Source organism: Cupressus sempervirens, chromosome 3 (assembly GCF_028749045.1).
Source record: "Cupressus sempervirens isolate cs-2001-9-10 chromosome 3, ASM2874904v1, whole genome shotgun sequence".
NCBI lineage: Eukaryota > Viridiplantae > Streptophyta > Pinopsida > Cupressales > Cupressaceae > Cupressus > Cupressus sempervirens.
In genome coordinates, this window is record NC_143120.1 from 577,666,580 (window position 1) to 577,680,511 (window position 13,932).

Sequence of the window (13,932 nt, forward strand, 5' to 3'; positions counted from 1 at the left end):
AATCTTTACAATAAGATATCCCATTTATACTAAGTCATCAATTTGGATGTGGATGCGGGTGCAAGAATTGCATTTCTGGATGCAAGAAATGAATACCCATTCAGTTCTGCAAGATAACTAGAATTGGTTCATTGGTTTTCCATGGATTTAATTTTTTGTTATCATGCCTATTATATATGACATGTTGTTGCAGATGTTTAGTTTTTGGTTTTCAAATAAATCTATTGCTTGCATCTATTTTGGTTTCCTTTTTCAAAATATATGTGCATCATTTTTCATACATTATAATTATTATTAGTAAATATGAGTTAGCCTACATTTGTTAGCAGATGTTTTGAGTTTTAATATCTAGTATTCTATCTTGTAGAGAATATCTTGGATGTTCAATTGAAAAAATTAGCGATCTTAGGGAAAGTATGGAGGTTAAGGTACTTATTATCTCTTGAAAATTTTAATTAATGATATTTGTTTATTTGTAAAAAATGATGTGTTTTAACTAGGAAATGTATTTGATAGACCTGGGTTTCACAATCCAGATAAAGGTGGCTGTGATATCCAAAAAACATCTGATATGAAGTACTTATCTTTTGTATAGTCACCTTCTCTGGTTGTCAGTTGTCCACAATGAAACTATGTAGATCTATTTTGATGGATCTTAATGTGTTTAGTTTACCTTATGAAAACCTTCTCTGCTCAAATATACAAATGATTCCCTATATTTCAAGACTTAAATATCAATCTAGATAGGGATATAGAGTATGTGTTGTGCTTTATTAGGCATCTACCAGAAGGTTATGGTCTATATTTTTAGCCTCAATATTTTACGTATAGAAAACACTTTCTATGTAGAATATTCTTGAACTCTAGCCTATCTCATCTTGGATAAGTAAACTTTTTGTTTTCATTTCACTAATTAGATATGGCTAAGTTCTGATATGTCAAGATATTTTCATCCATCTTCCAATATTTTGTCTTCCATACAAATAACCTCTTATGCTGAATGTTTTGGCATAATTAGATATTGCTATATCATAAAACATTAAGACAATTTTCTCTTTGTTTCAATGTATTGTTCTTCCATGCAAAATTTTTCATCATGAAGTATGATCCAAAATATTGATGCTAAAAACACATACATGATCTAAACCAAAAGCTTTTTAATTTAATTTCAATGGATTATGGAAATCAAATAAAACTGAGATGGTAGTAGAGTTATTTTGGTTTAGAAGAAGATTCTTTTTAATAAAAAAATGAGTACATTATAATACCATGCTTAGATCTTGAAATGAATATGGGACAAAGAGAACCCATTTCTCTTAATGATCAAGGTATTAGATTAAAAAAAACAAGTTTTACATCTTTTAACAGTATAAAATCCAGAAAAAAATTGTAGAATTGAAATAGGGATAATACCCCCATGTAAAAACTAATACTCCCAGTACTATGTCTTAATATATCTGCATTGAATTATTTTTTTGCAAAGCCAAAGATAGTAGAAAAATAATATTCAATCCACTCCAGAAGTCTTTTACTGATGGACTTATGGCAATTGGTTTAATAAAGAACCCACAAATTTACTGCAACAGACAAAAACATCATCCAAATACTAGTATGCTGTAGAGATCCTTAGCCTTGAGAAGGTAGTGCGAGAAACTGCATCATCTACTAATTTCTCCAAACTTCTTAGCTAGTGATTCATTATTTGCACTTATCTACACAAGTGCTCAATTTTCATGTTCATCCCTTTAGATAACTCTAATGATTCCAAACATTGTGAGTACTCCCCAATATTAACTACTTGTTTATTAAAACCATTATGCCTTAACCATGCTCGTTGAACACAATAGTTGTCGTGGTGCCCTACATACTTAAACATTGTTCAAGCTTGCATTAAAAACTCCAAATTTTGTTCATAGCATGATATTATATATTTTAATGGATTTTATGACCTATAAACTATTTTTAACAATATAAACATCATTACAAGATGGATATTGCTTTCTAAAACCAAGTGGAAACATGGGGGACTTCCAAAACATCTTCTCAAGGTTGTACTGTAACAATTATTTGTCAAGATTGAGAAAATTTGATTGGTTATGGCCAGTGAATGTTTCTTAACCATCATCACATATAAGAAACCCAATTTAGACCAATTTTCTATAATTTTGTCAACCGAGTTGAAATATATCTTCGTTTTCCAAGACATCCTTGCAACCCTCCTTTTGTTCTGTGCAATAAAGTGCATCTTCTTTCAATCCTCTATTCTATACATGGCCTTGCAGGGCTCTTCTCCAATGCAGTCACATGTGTGCAAGCACTTGTCATGATGGTAAGCATCCACTATTTGTTGAACAATTTTGATGTAACAAGCCTAAATTATAAAGGCAATGTAATAGAGGTTAGGGTACTATAAGGTCGAAATGTACCTAGGAGGCTCATAAGGGGTCAATTTGTTAATCTTAGTTTAGTTTAGGTGACCTTGACCCTTATGGCAGTGGCCCCCGTCCTCCCACATGGCCTTTTAGGCAATTTCCCAATCTACCCCAAGCCACTCAACAACCTTATCAATAGGAACAGGCCGCAAAAACACTAGTATAGTCCTTTCCTCCATAGTTCCTTTTGCCAATTGAATTTGGCAGTGGGGCTAAACTTGTTATTGAAGCTAGAGTTGGTGAAGTTGTGGAAAAGATGGGGCACGTCACTTTGCAGGCTCCTCCAGGCCTTGATGTGCTTGGGCGATCTGAGATTATAGTAGTTGGAACAACACCATTGTTAAGCAAGGGAGTTTGATTCCCATTGCATCTAGGAATGGGAAAAACTGGCACCGAGTGCATTTTCAAGGCTAATCATTTTTTTGCACAACTTCTTCATAAGGATCTACACCAATATGATGTAAGTTGCCATTGAGCTTTACTCTATCATTCTTATGAACTATTGAAATTGAATCTTGCATGCTTCACTTATAATTTGCACTACTAAAGGATTTTATAGATCTTATGCTTTTGAAATTAAATGCAAATTGTTCATTTTTAAATGAAATGAAATATTTGAAGTTTCTATTCCAACTCTTTTTGGGAGATGTTTCTAAATGAATTTCCTATGAGCTAAGTACGTGATGTCCGGTCCTAAAACTATTCTTGTCCCCTTGAGCTATAAAATTAAAATTTGAACCATCAAAAGATGAAATCAAAGAGCTTGTACAATAGGAGTGAATTTTTATAGCGTTGGCAATTCATAGTAAAGAAACATCAACTGTATCTGAAGGGTATTTGAAAACATAAAAAATGAGCATATATCTTAGGAGTGAAAAATGATTGGTTACTTTGTAAAATTCATTTTGAAATATTATAGAGAAAATATTCATTGTTGATGGCTTGATAAACTTGATCTATCTCAATAACCATTCCTTTTATACACTTAACTATAGTAAATTTACTAGTCTCTAGACATACACATTGAGAGGAAATGAGGCAAGAAACAACAACCAAAAGACCAATTTTTTTGTATTTATTAGTTCCATGCTCCCAAGGCATTTCACTCATGTTGATGTGTTATATATCAAATTGTATTGTATACAAAGCATGGTAAAGTTTGACAATGAATCCATTCATAGGTGTTCTAGGCATAATTTTTACTTAATATTCTTGCTAGCAATTTGGCACTTTTCTTTGTATAGGTATCAATTAAACCTGAGGTGACTTCTAGAGGTGTTAACAAGGAAATAATGTAGCAATTAGTGAAACAGTATTAGGAAACACATTTAGGCCAGAGGAGGCTTCCTGTATATGATCATAAGAGCCTATACACTACTAGCCCTTTGCCATTTGCATCCAAGGATTTTATGATTAATCTTATTGATGAGGAAGATGGGTTGGGAGGCCCAAGGTAAAGCAATGGATTAAATTGATACTGGTAGAGTGATTTTTCAATCAAACGTTCTTTGTTGTTATTGTGGTGGTCCTCCTTTTCCACAATGTGGAAGTTCCTACTTGGAAGCTTATTGTTACATGAATGACTTATTATGTTTGTAGAATAGTTATGCTCTATGATTCATTGCTATGTTGATTTAATGCTTTATTAAAGACATTCTAATTATGTATTGTTATTCAAATTTCATGCTCTATTATGGTTAAGTGCTTGAAATTTCTAGTTGACACGCATATAAATTTTAAGTGGCTTTATCACAATACCTAAGCATGTCTTCAATTTTTTTTTTAGAAGGGAGAGACAGTTCAAGGTTGTGATAAAGTTTGTAGCTCACATAGACCTTCATCATTTAGGTCAATTCTTATTTGGCATGCAAGAAGATGCTCCTCAAGAAGCTCTGTAGGTCCTAGATATTGTGTTGTGTGAGTTACCTACACATAGAGGATGAATAGTTGGATGAGAAGGGAAGTTATTAAGTTTGATTTGCATTGTAGGTATTCTCCTATCAAAAGATCTTTTTACTCTCCTGATTTGGGAAGGAGACAATAGGTTAGTGAGGTTCTAGAAATCTAGTGTGGATTTTACCAGAGCATAAGACCAACTCAAATGGGATTGTCACTTAATATTGGTAGGAAGGAATAGAAGTCCAATCTTTGTTGAAGTGTTTTTTCTTGTTTTTTTCTACTCTGTTATTTGTTAACCTTTTACTAATTAGGATAACTTTTGTTTCTCTATTAGAAAATGTTTCCCATATCATTATATTATATTCTGTATTAGGAAGGTGTACTTATTAAGTTTACACTTGAATGGTGACTTGCAAATAACAATTGACAACCATCTCCCTTATTGCAGATATGTCATCAACTACCTTCATTGAGCCACTAAATGTTATTGATTTTGTGGCTCAACTCTTAAATAGGGAGATGGGATCTAGACCATTGTCTAATGCTAATCGTATCAAGGTATAAGGTTTCACAAACACCCAATTGGATTATATAAGATAATTTTAAAATGTGGATGTAAATAACGAATCTAGTCTAATATAGTCATTATGACATCTCTATTGAGATAGATTAAGAAGGCCTTGAGAGGTGTAAAAGTTGAGGTCACACATTGAGAAAATATGTGGAGGAAATTTCATATTTTTTGTTTGACTTCTCAACCCACCCGAGAATTAACGTAAGATTCTCAGGATGCTTAATATTAGTAATATGTAAATGGAAATATTCCTATTACAAGAGGCTACAAGTTGCCTATATATGGTACACAACATCTTGCTGCTAATTATATTATTTTTATAGGTTTCCTATGGATGATAAAGGAACAATGAAATCTGTGGTGGAGTATTTCTAGGAGACATATGGATTTACCATACAACATACTAGTTTGCCACGCCTACAAGTTGGAAATCACAGAGGCCAAACTATTTGCCAATGGAGGTATGCTTTTGTAATTCAAATAAAATATTTTGGAATAGGAAGTGCTTAGTAGAAGTTAGCTATGTTTCTATCTATTTATGTAGAATACTCATTAGTGTAACTAAATAGGTCTGTAAGATAGTAGAAGGCCAACACTATTCAAAATGTTTGAATGAAAGGCAAATTACTACCCATCTGAAAGTTACATGTCAGTATCCTCAAGAACAAGAGATGGAAATTTTACAGGTATTCTCTCCTTGCATGGTTTGAATCTTCTTTATTGACTGGTCTTACTTATTTATATGCTAACAACAGACACTTCCAAGTAGCTCACTATGCAGGAGATCACAACAACAGTGGTAGAGGTCAGTTTTAACATAATTTATTTTTGCAAAGTTTATGTTCTTTTGAAATTATCATGATCAAATAAGATTCTTAAGAACAATAAATAGATATACCTAAGCAACAACAAAATATGTAATGCTTTATCCATACTGTGCCTATGAGGTTCCTTGTTTGTTCGCTGATGAGTTGGGAGCTATGCTAACCTTTTTTTATCCCATTATTTATCTTTTCTATGAAGTATCTTTGGCCAAGTCATCTATTTTGTTGGCCTTCACCATTTTTTTAGCCTGTATTCAACCATTCTTGTACGTAAATAATTCATAGCTCTATTAATGTTATTTCAATTCACATGAATTCAACTTGCATTAAGGTTATAAACTATGAAATAGAGTTATTAAATGCACAATCTTCAACTTTGAGATGACATCACTTTGAAGAATAATGTTCCTTGTCTATTCTTCTGTATTTTGCATATGTATCTATCATTGTATTTCCAACAATAAAATTTATTTGATGATAATAGTCTTTTCATCATACTTTGATGGATGTCCATGACCTACTCTAGAGCTCCCATTTTGGTATAGGGGGGGAAGATGCCAACAAAGGTTGCACTTGCCTTTATTTTTGCATGTGAGTTTTTGGTCTATTTGTTTAGCATAAGGATTTGTTTTCTCTTCAATTACTTTCAGAAAAAATAAATTTGTAGGTTGAGTTTCTTTAGGAATTCTCTTTTAGTTGAGCTCGCAAGGGAGATCATCTACCGAAGATGCTCTATTAGCTTTTAATACACTTCATAGATGAGATTACATTATATGGTTTGAACAAGATGTGGAAAAAAATCAAGTGTGTGATATTTCAGAGGATTGAAGATGAGCCCACTCTCGAGTTTAGTAATGAATCTCAAAGCTCCTTCAACCTAAGCATATCATGTCCTTCGAACGATCTTTCTGAAGGTGCATCAACACTATATCCTTCAGATGTTTGATTCTTCATCTTTCTTCTTTTCATTTCTCTAATTGTATTGATTTCCGTTAATTTAAGAGGACACTAGACAACATGCTTTTGTATGTAAAATGCAAAATTTGTGTCATTGAACATGAACTATAGAAGAATTTATATGGTTTGAAGGGATGCTGCCCCACACTTCTCATCATCACCCTTGTAGCCAGATGTTGTTCTTGGACTCATGGGATATTATTATTGGGTAAAGCTTAAATGGTCTTGAATTTGTTTGTTTACTTTTGCTATTTGGGGTTCTAGGTTTCTAAAATATCTCAACAATGAAAAAGAATGTGCTAACCAACTCTCTAGTAGGCTCCTCTTAATTGACTACTTCACATGGTTTCCAGATTGCAAGGTGCTTCCTTTATTTAGTAAGTGGCAAGTGCTTAACCTAGAGAACCTTGTGGTCTCATTGTTCTTGTCTTCACACTTCTCAATCTCATGATCAAGCACCAAAATCTCTATTGTAGGGCCAATGTATGAATCATTTTTTATCCCCAAATAAAGTTTTCCTTTTACTTTTTCTATTTCTATCATTTGCCCCTACTTTGCATATTCCTCTTGTTTGGCTTGGACTTAAGTATATTTAGTCCTTTAAAATAATGGTCAAGCTCTCTTCTGGTGACATAACCATCCTCTCACATCTGTTCATTAGATTTTTATTATGAATTTTCTGTTCACCAATTTATGTTAAACTAATTAATAAAGCTTTGGTCAAATAAGTTGTAGCGGTTTTGAGAAAAAACCTAACTTTTAATCACCATATCTTAAATTAACTTTCATGTTGAGGTGATCATAGTTTTTGATAAATTGTAGTTGATATTGTGCACATGTTGAATTGTATGAAGAGATCCACTACATAATACCATCACTCATGCTAATAATGAGTCCCAAAAAGTGATCTAATTCAATTCAAAGTTTGTGTATGCAATTTTTCTCCTAGATTTTTTTTCTTAATAGAAGTAAACCCTATCATTTTAGAACAATTTTTGTATGACTAGTCCTTTCATGTAAGTTCCCCTTGGTTGCTACCAGCTTTGTTGTTTTCCCAATGCCATAACTCAAACACAATTTCAATTTTAAACACTAGTATTAGCCCTTTTTTTTTAAGGTTATAAAATATGAACCCTAGAAATTAAAAAAAGATAAAAGATAAATAAAGCCCTAGGATGATAGTAAGATAAAATCATAAAATAGATGTAAAAAAAGAGAGAAAAGAACACGATTATGAAAAACATGTGCGCAAACATGTATGCACAATATATACATACATATACATGTATATTTATATGGGCATGCATGTTGTATGCATATATATGTGCATTCATACATATATATATGGATGCAAAATGTGGAAGCATACAGAAGGCATGGGAACTTTTTGACTGATTGCCTCAAAGAAATGTAGTCTGATGACATGTCATGATTACAAGATATTTGGTGTTAAAGGAAAACACAACAACCTTTACTAGCATCTAACCTTCCTATGTTGAAATGGGATCTTCAAAACAGGTTATAGACATCCATCAAAGTATAAAGAATAGAGGCATTTTGCGAGATACTGAAGTTCAAATTACCTCAGTAGACTAATGCAAACTGTGGAAGCATAGACAAGGCATGTGAATTATTTGAGGCACGTGTTTACATGTAAATAGATATAGATATCAAACTAAGTTCAAAATGGAGATGAAATATTATTTATTTTTACACACACTCCTTTGGATGATACTTGCATAGATTTGTAAGGAAAAATAAATTGTTTGTATAAAATAAAAATATCTAGGCTAATCAAATAAATAGAGCATAAAATGAAATTTCTATAGGATAATTAAATGAATAAAGCATTGGAAAAAGCAACTAATTTAGATATATGATCTATGAATTAAATACCAAAGTTAAATGTGGAATGTATTTGAACGTTTAATCTTTATCTCAGTTTAGTGTCTGTGCACTTATATGAATGTGTGTTTGCAAGGGAAAATAAACTAGTTACATATATATCTATGCTATTTAGTTAAGTAGAGTGTTTATTAAACAGATGCCTTAATTAAATAAGCAAGGAATATATCATTCACAATGCTGGATTTTTAGGGCTTGTTATGTTTATTTCCTTAGTACATTCAAACTGAAAGTTTACCTATGGGAGTGCAGACCAAAACTAAATTTGTTATGTTGATTTGAATTTTGAATTGTACTTGAGGCTATTAGATGATTTTCTTAGATCCTTTGAACCAAGTTACCTTTTCTCTGGTTCATCTATATAAGTGGATAACTGACATTTACAATTGTGAAACTTTATTTGATGTATGCATATGAATTGTAGTAACAAAAATGATTTGGAAGAATTTTAACTACTAGAATTGCTCACCTCTATCTTTTTAAATTCGAATTTTTGTATGGAAATTGCAATGTTTACAATCACTTTTGGCACATGTAATAAGTCATGAGGGTTACATTCTTAGTTAGCCACTATAATTGGATCAATTATTTGGCTTTGGAACAATGGTTGAAGACAAGCAACAAGCTTGCAATGGTTGATGTCATGGTGTATTAATTCTCTATGATAAATATTCTTCAAATACTCTAAAAATTTCTAGGTTAATCCTCTTTCTAGCATGATTTTAAATGAATGAATGTCTTTTAAAAAAACACTCTGAGTTTGATCAATCATTCTTGATACAAGTTGGTGTCCAATTTCCTTTTTATTATTTTGCAGATCTGTTGCTATTTATTTAATGTACAATTGTGGAGAACTTTTCATATTATCAACTTGTGTGTTTTTGAGATTTTCTTACAAGTAAGAAACATTACTTGATTAATAAATTCACAATGTCTTTTAGACTCCTATGGGGCAGATGTTACACATCCACACCCTGGAGAAGATTCCAATCCATCAATAGAGGCAGTAGGTTTTCAATATAGATCATTGTTTGCTATTGTTCTGGTTCGCACAATTCATATGAAAAATTCTTATCTTAATATTTTTGGTTTGGTGCAACTGTTAGGTGGTTGCATCTCAAGACTGGCCTGAAATCACAAAGTATGCAGGCCTAGTTTATGCTCAGGCACACTAACAAGAGCTCATTCAAGATTTGTATAAAGTCTAGCAAGATCTAGTACAAGGCACTGTTACTGGAGAAATGATAAAGTAGGCATCATATGTGGTATTTGTTTAGTCTACAAGGTTGTCATGCTGCTTAGAAAAATATTGTTACATTTTTGGTCAAAAGTTATATATTTTAGGGGTGTGTATTTGTGCTAGGGATTTTCTTGACTACAACCTTGCATTTTAAAAGTAATCTTTTGGTACATATCATATGTCTGTCTACATTGTTATGTCCTTGTAAGTTCTATTTGAGATGTAAATGTCAAGATGTTGATTCAATTTATATTTGATTTGGAGGTGTTCTACTTGAAATAGTGAGTGCCTTTTATACCAACATATAGTACTCAATTTATATTCAGTCTTAAACTAGGATTATTACCTGTATTATGTAGTGACAATGTATAGCTAGTACAATCTACATATCTAGAATGTAAGAGATTTAATTTACAAAGAATTAACTTGGGGGAAACTTTTACAACTTCACACACCATGGATTAGGGATGTGTTTTGAATTACTAAATGATGAAGAGGAGAAAACCCTCTAGAGCACAATTTCTTCCTTGATCATTATGCATTTTATTAATACTAAACCAACCAATGAAATTGAAAATTCTTAGACAAGTTACTGCTCCTCAAAATTAAAAAAATGATTTTTGGAAATTCACTTGCTACTCAAAATTTAAAGTATGATATTAGGAAATTCGAATGATTATTTCACTTTGATTCTTTGCAAGGAGCTACTAATTTCTTTTCGTAGAGGAACAAGACAAAAGCCTGTGCGAATCATATTTTATAGGTAATTTATTTCATTTTGATTGGTTTTTGTGGTGAGATTTAGTTCTACATTTCTTATGTCTCCTTGGTGACAACTTTGGTATTTATTCAAAGATGGTGTAAGTGAAGGATAATTTTACCAAGTTCTACTTTATGAAATGGATACTATTCACAGGGTCAATTTCCTAATACTCACTATAGTACTTGCTATTCAATTGAGATTGACATGGCTCATTAGTTTTTTTATATTCTCTTTGGGTTTTGTTAAAGAAGATAGCTAAATGCTATATGAACTAAAAATTATGTCGTGTGAACAAGTTTTTGCATCTCTTGAGCTAAATTACCAACCCCTAGTGACATTTGTTGTTGTTCAAAAGTAGCACCATACTAGACTATTTGCAAACAAACATGCAAATTGGCATTCTATAGATAGAAGTGGGAACATCTTGCCAGGTAGGAAGGTCCTATAAAGCTATATAGTACTGTTCTACTCTATTCAAAGGTATCAATTGGTAATGTTGATGTGGGTTTCCTATATTTTGTCAGACACTATGGTTGATTCCAAAATTTGCCATCCCACAGAATTCAACTTTTATCTCTGCTATCATGGTGGGATACATGTATAATACTTGTTTCTTAGATCAAATTTTCATGCTTTTTTTGCTATGTATTGTAACAAAAACTAATCTGGTTTTTACCATTTACCGGGGACCAATAGACTAGCACATTATCATGTGCTTTGGGATTTGAACAAATTGCCAGACTAGGAACATGACTAAAGGATTAGGGGATGACCGACATTCAATATTAGTCATCTCTAGAAGAAGTACATGGTCAATGCTCAGGTATAACTCAAACCACTCCATTCTCATAGATTTTACTCTTGGGCTTAAAAGTACTATTTTTTCATTTTAAGTAATGGATAGATGTGAAATTGTTAAGCTTTGAGTACAAATGAAATCAAAGATTGTTTGGTAATCTATTTAATCATAATGGTTGCCTATCAATATTCCCATAGGCCCTGTCAAGAATATGCCAACTGCCTACAACCATACATACAGATCAAGAATTGGATGAAAAAATGTAATAGTAGTACCCTTAATACAAGTAGAACAAAAATTGAAAAAAGACTTTGATCCAATGATAGGTGGTTTGCAAACCACTTTTCAAGATGGATTGATTGTTCATGTGATAAATGTTCCCCAGTTCTTCAGAGTGCCTTTTTGGAGATTATCATTTCATGCTAGTTCTGTTGTAATCATTTGCTCAGCCTGTGTTCCAAACCACTCCATATCTTCCATCTCCTTGTCTACGTGTGCCCAAATTCTGTGCTTTTAAGCTTGAAATTATTTTGAATAGAGGCAAGTTGAGTTCATTGTTTTTTGATAGATCCTTTGAGATCATCAATGAAAAGTGGCAGTGGCATCCTGACAAGGCATGATGTTGCCCTTTCTCCTTCTTTCTAGCTATTTGATCAATACCAATAGTCCTATATATAGATTCATAATTGGTTGATAACACATAATACACCAAATAGGAATTAGTGAGCATCATTACATTGTCACATATCTTGGGAAAAGCCAAAGTCATCCCCATTTCAAGTATGCAATAGGCCTAAAGGGTAGAGAATTGGATTGTTGGAACAATTTGAGAGATTGTTGTATTGGAGTATTAAAATTATGTTGGAGCCTTACAATCCTTGAGTTCAAATGTTTTAAAGTTTATGAAGCCAAATCCTTCATTTAAGGAGCCTTGAAGATGCATGATGATGGATGTCCCACATTCTCTTTGGTATTTTTTTAGTTAGCAAGTTAATTTTACAATTTAGATATTGTGGATTGCAAAAATTAGATTTCATTCTTTTAGTATTTGTGTCCATTGATGGAAATTTAACTATTAAATTCTTTAATGTAAAAGAGACATTTTTCTTTCACTCGAACTATGTGATGCAGATTCAAAGATGTTTTATTGGCTAGAAACCATTTAATCAATTGGATATCACTAGTTGAGTTGTTTCAACACCTAAATGTTTTGAGGGAATAGTAGATTTTCATTTCTCGCTTTCAATGTATGGCGAATGGGCATTAAATATCTATTTGGTATGAGGTTTTTGACATTGTGGCTTAGATTCTATAGACCATTCAATTGAACTATGTATTTTTTGTAGCCTTCCTCTAGGAGAAGGTTTCAATTGAACTATTCATCTAGGATTCCATATTTTGCATGCATGTCTACCAAGGAAGTTGCAACTTAAAACAAATATATTCTCTCAATATATCTATTTTGTGCATATCCAACAACCATGGCTTTTGACGACCACATTACATTCAGGCATCCTGTCAAACAATTTACATGACTTATCTATGCTTTCATTTTGTAGGCATGTCTCCCAAGGAAAATGCTACTACTTCATCTACACTGCATAAAAAAATCCTTTATTCTTTGATGGATGCCTATAACTTATCCCAAAGCTCTCATTCAGTAGTTATGAGATGATCAATCAACAGGAAATAGTTGAGAGCTTAGAGTGACACAATTTTGAGATGATCATATGAAATCAAATGGGCATGCAAGTAGAAAGAAACTAGAAAGACATTGTGTATAGATTAAGGCATGAAATGGATGCTTTTGAAGCACTCAACATTTAGTACATATCATCATTTGAGATCAAATGAGTGTGTGGGATTATATACATAGTGAATAATAAAGAAGGGAATTGAACCCTCCCTGAGGCTCACACTTGTTGAGGTCCACTTCAGCAATGACCCTTCTTGTGAAATTGCTATCTAAAACCTTTCTAATAAAATAATGTGTTATGAGCTCTTCATCGATGGGATGGAACGTGAATCTAGAAAGTAGTTGTGCATCACCCATATCATGACTGTAACTAAATTTAAGAGCCTCTATTATGGAATGCTCTTCCCTATTTCCCATAGAAAAGAAAATGAATATGGGTGATAGGGAAGAGAATTCAATAATAGAGACTCTTAACTTTAGTTATAGTCATGATATGGGTGATGCACAACTACCTCCTAGATTCACACTCCATCCCATTGATGAAGATATCATAACACATTATCTCATTAGAAAGGTTTTAGATAGCAATTTCATAGGAAGGGCCATTGCTGAAGTGGACCTCAACAAGTGTGAGCCTCAAAAAATTTGACCAAGCATTTTGACCAATGCTTGACAGGTTTTGACCAAGCATTGGTCAAAAAATGGCCTTAAATGTACTAGTGTAATAAGAATGAACATTTTCTTTCATTTGACATAATTAAATAAAAGAAATAAAAATATAATTGATGTTATTTATTAAGAGATGATAATGACTTGAAAATAATCTCAAGAATTACATTAATT

General features: G+C 32.4%; 2 pseudogenes; both read left to right on the forward strand.

Moving 5' to 3' along the window:
• Positions 1 to 2,772: 2,772 nt before the first annotated feature.
• Positions 2,773 to 8,652, forward strand: LOC149567740 (protein argonaute 1B-like; annotated as a pseudogene).
• Positions 8,653 to 9,194: 542 nt separating this feature from the next.
• Positions 9,195 to 11,339, forward strand: LOC149567741 (protein argonaute 1B-like; annotated as a pseudogene).
• Positions 11,340 to 13,932: the final 2,593 nt, after the last annotated feature.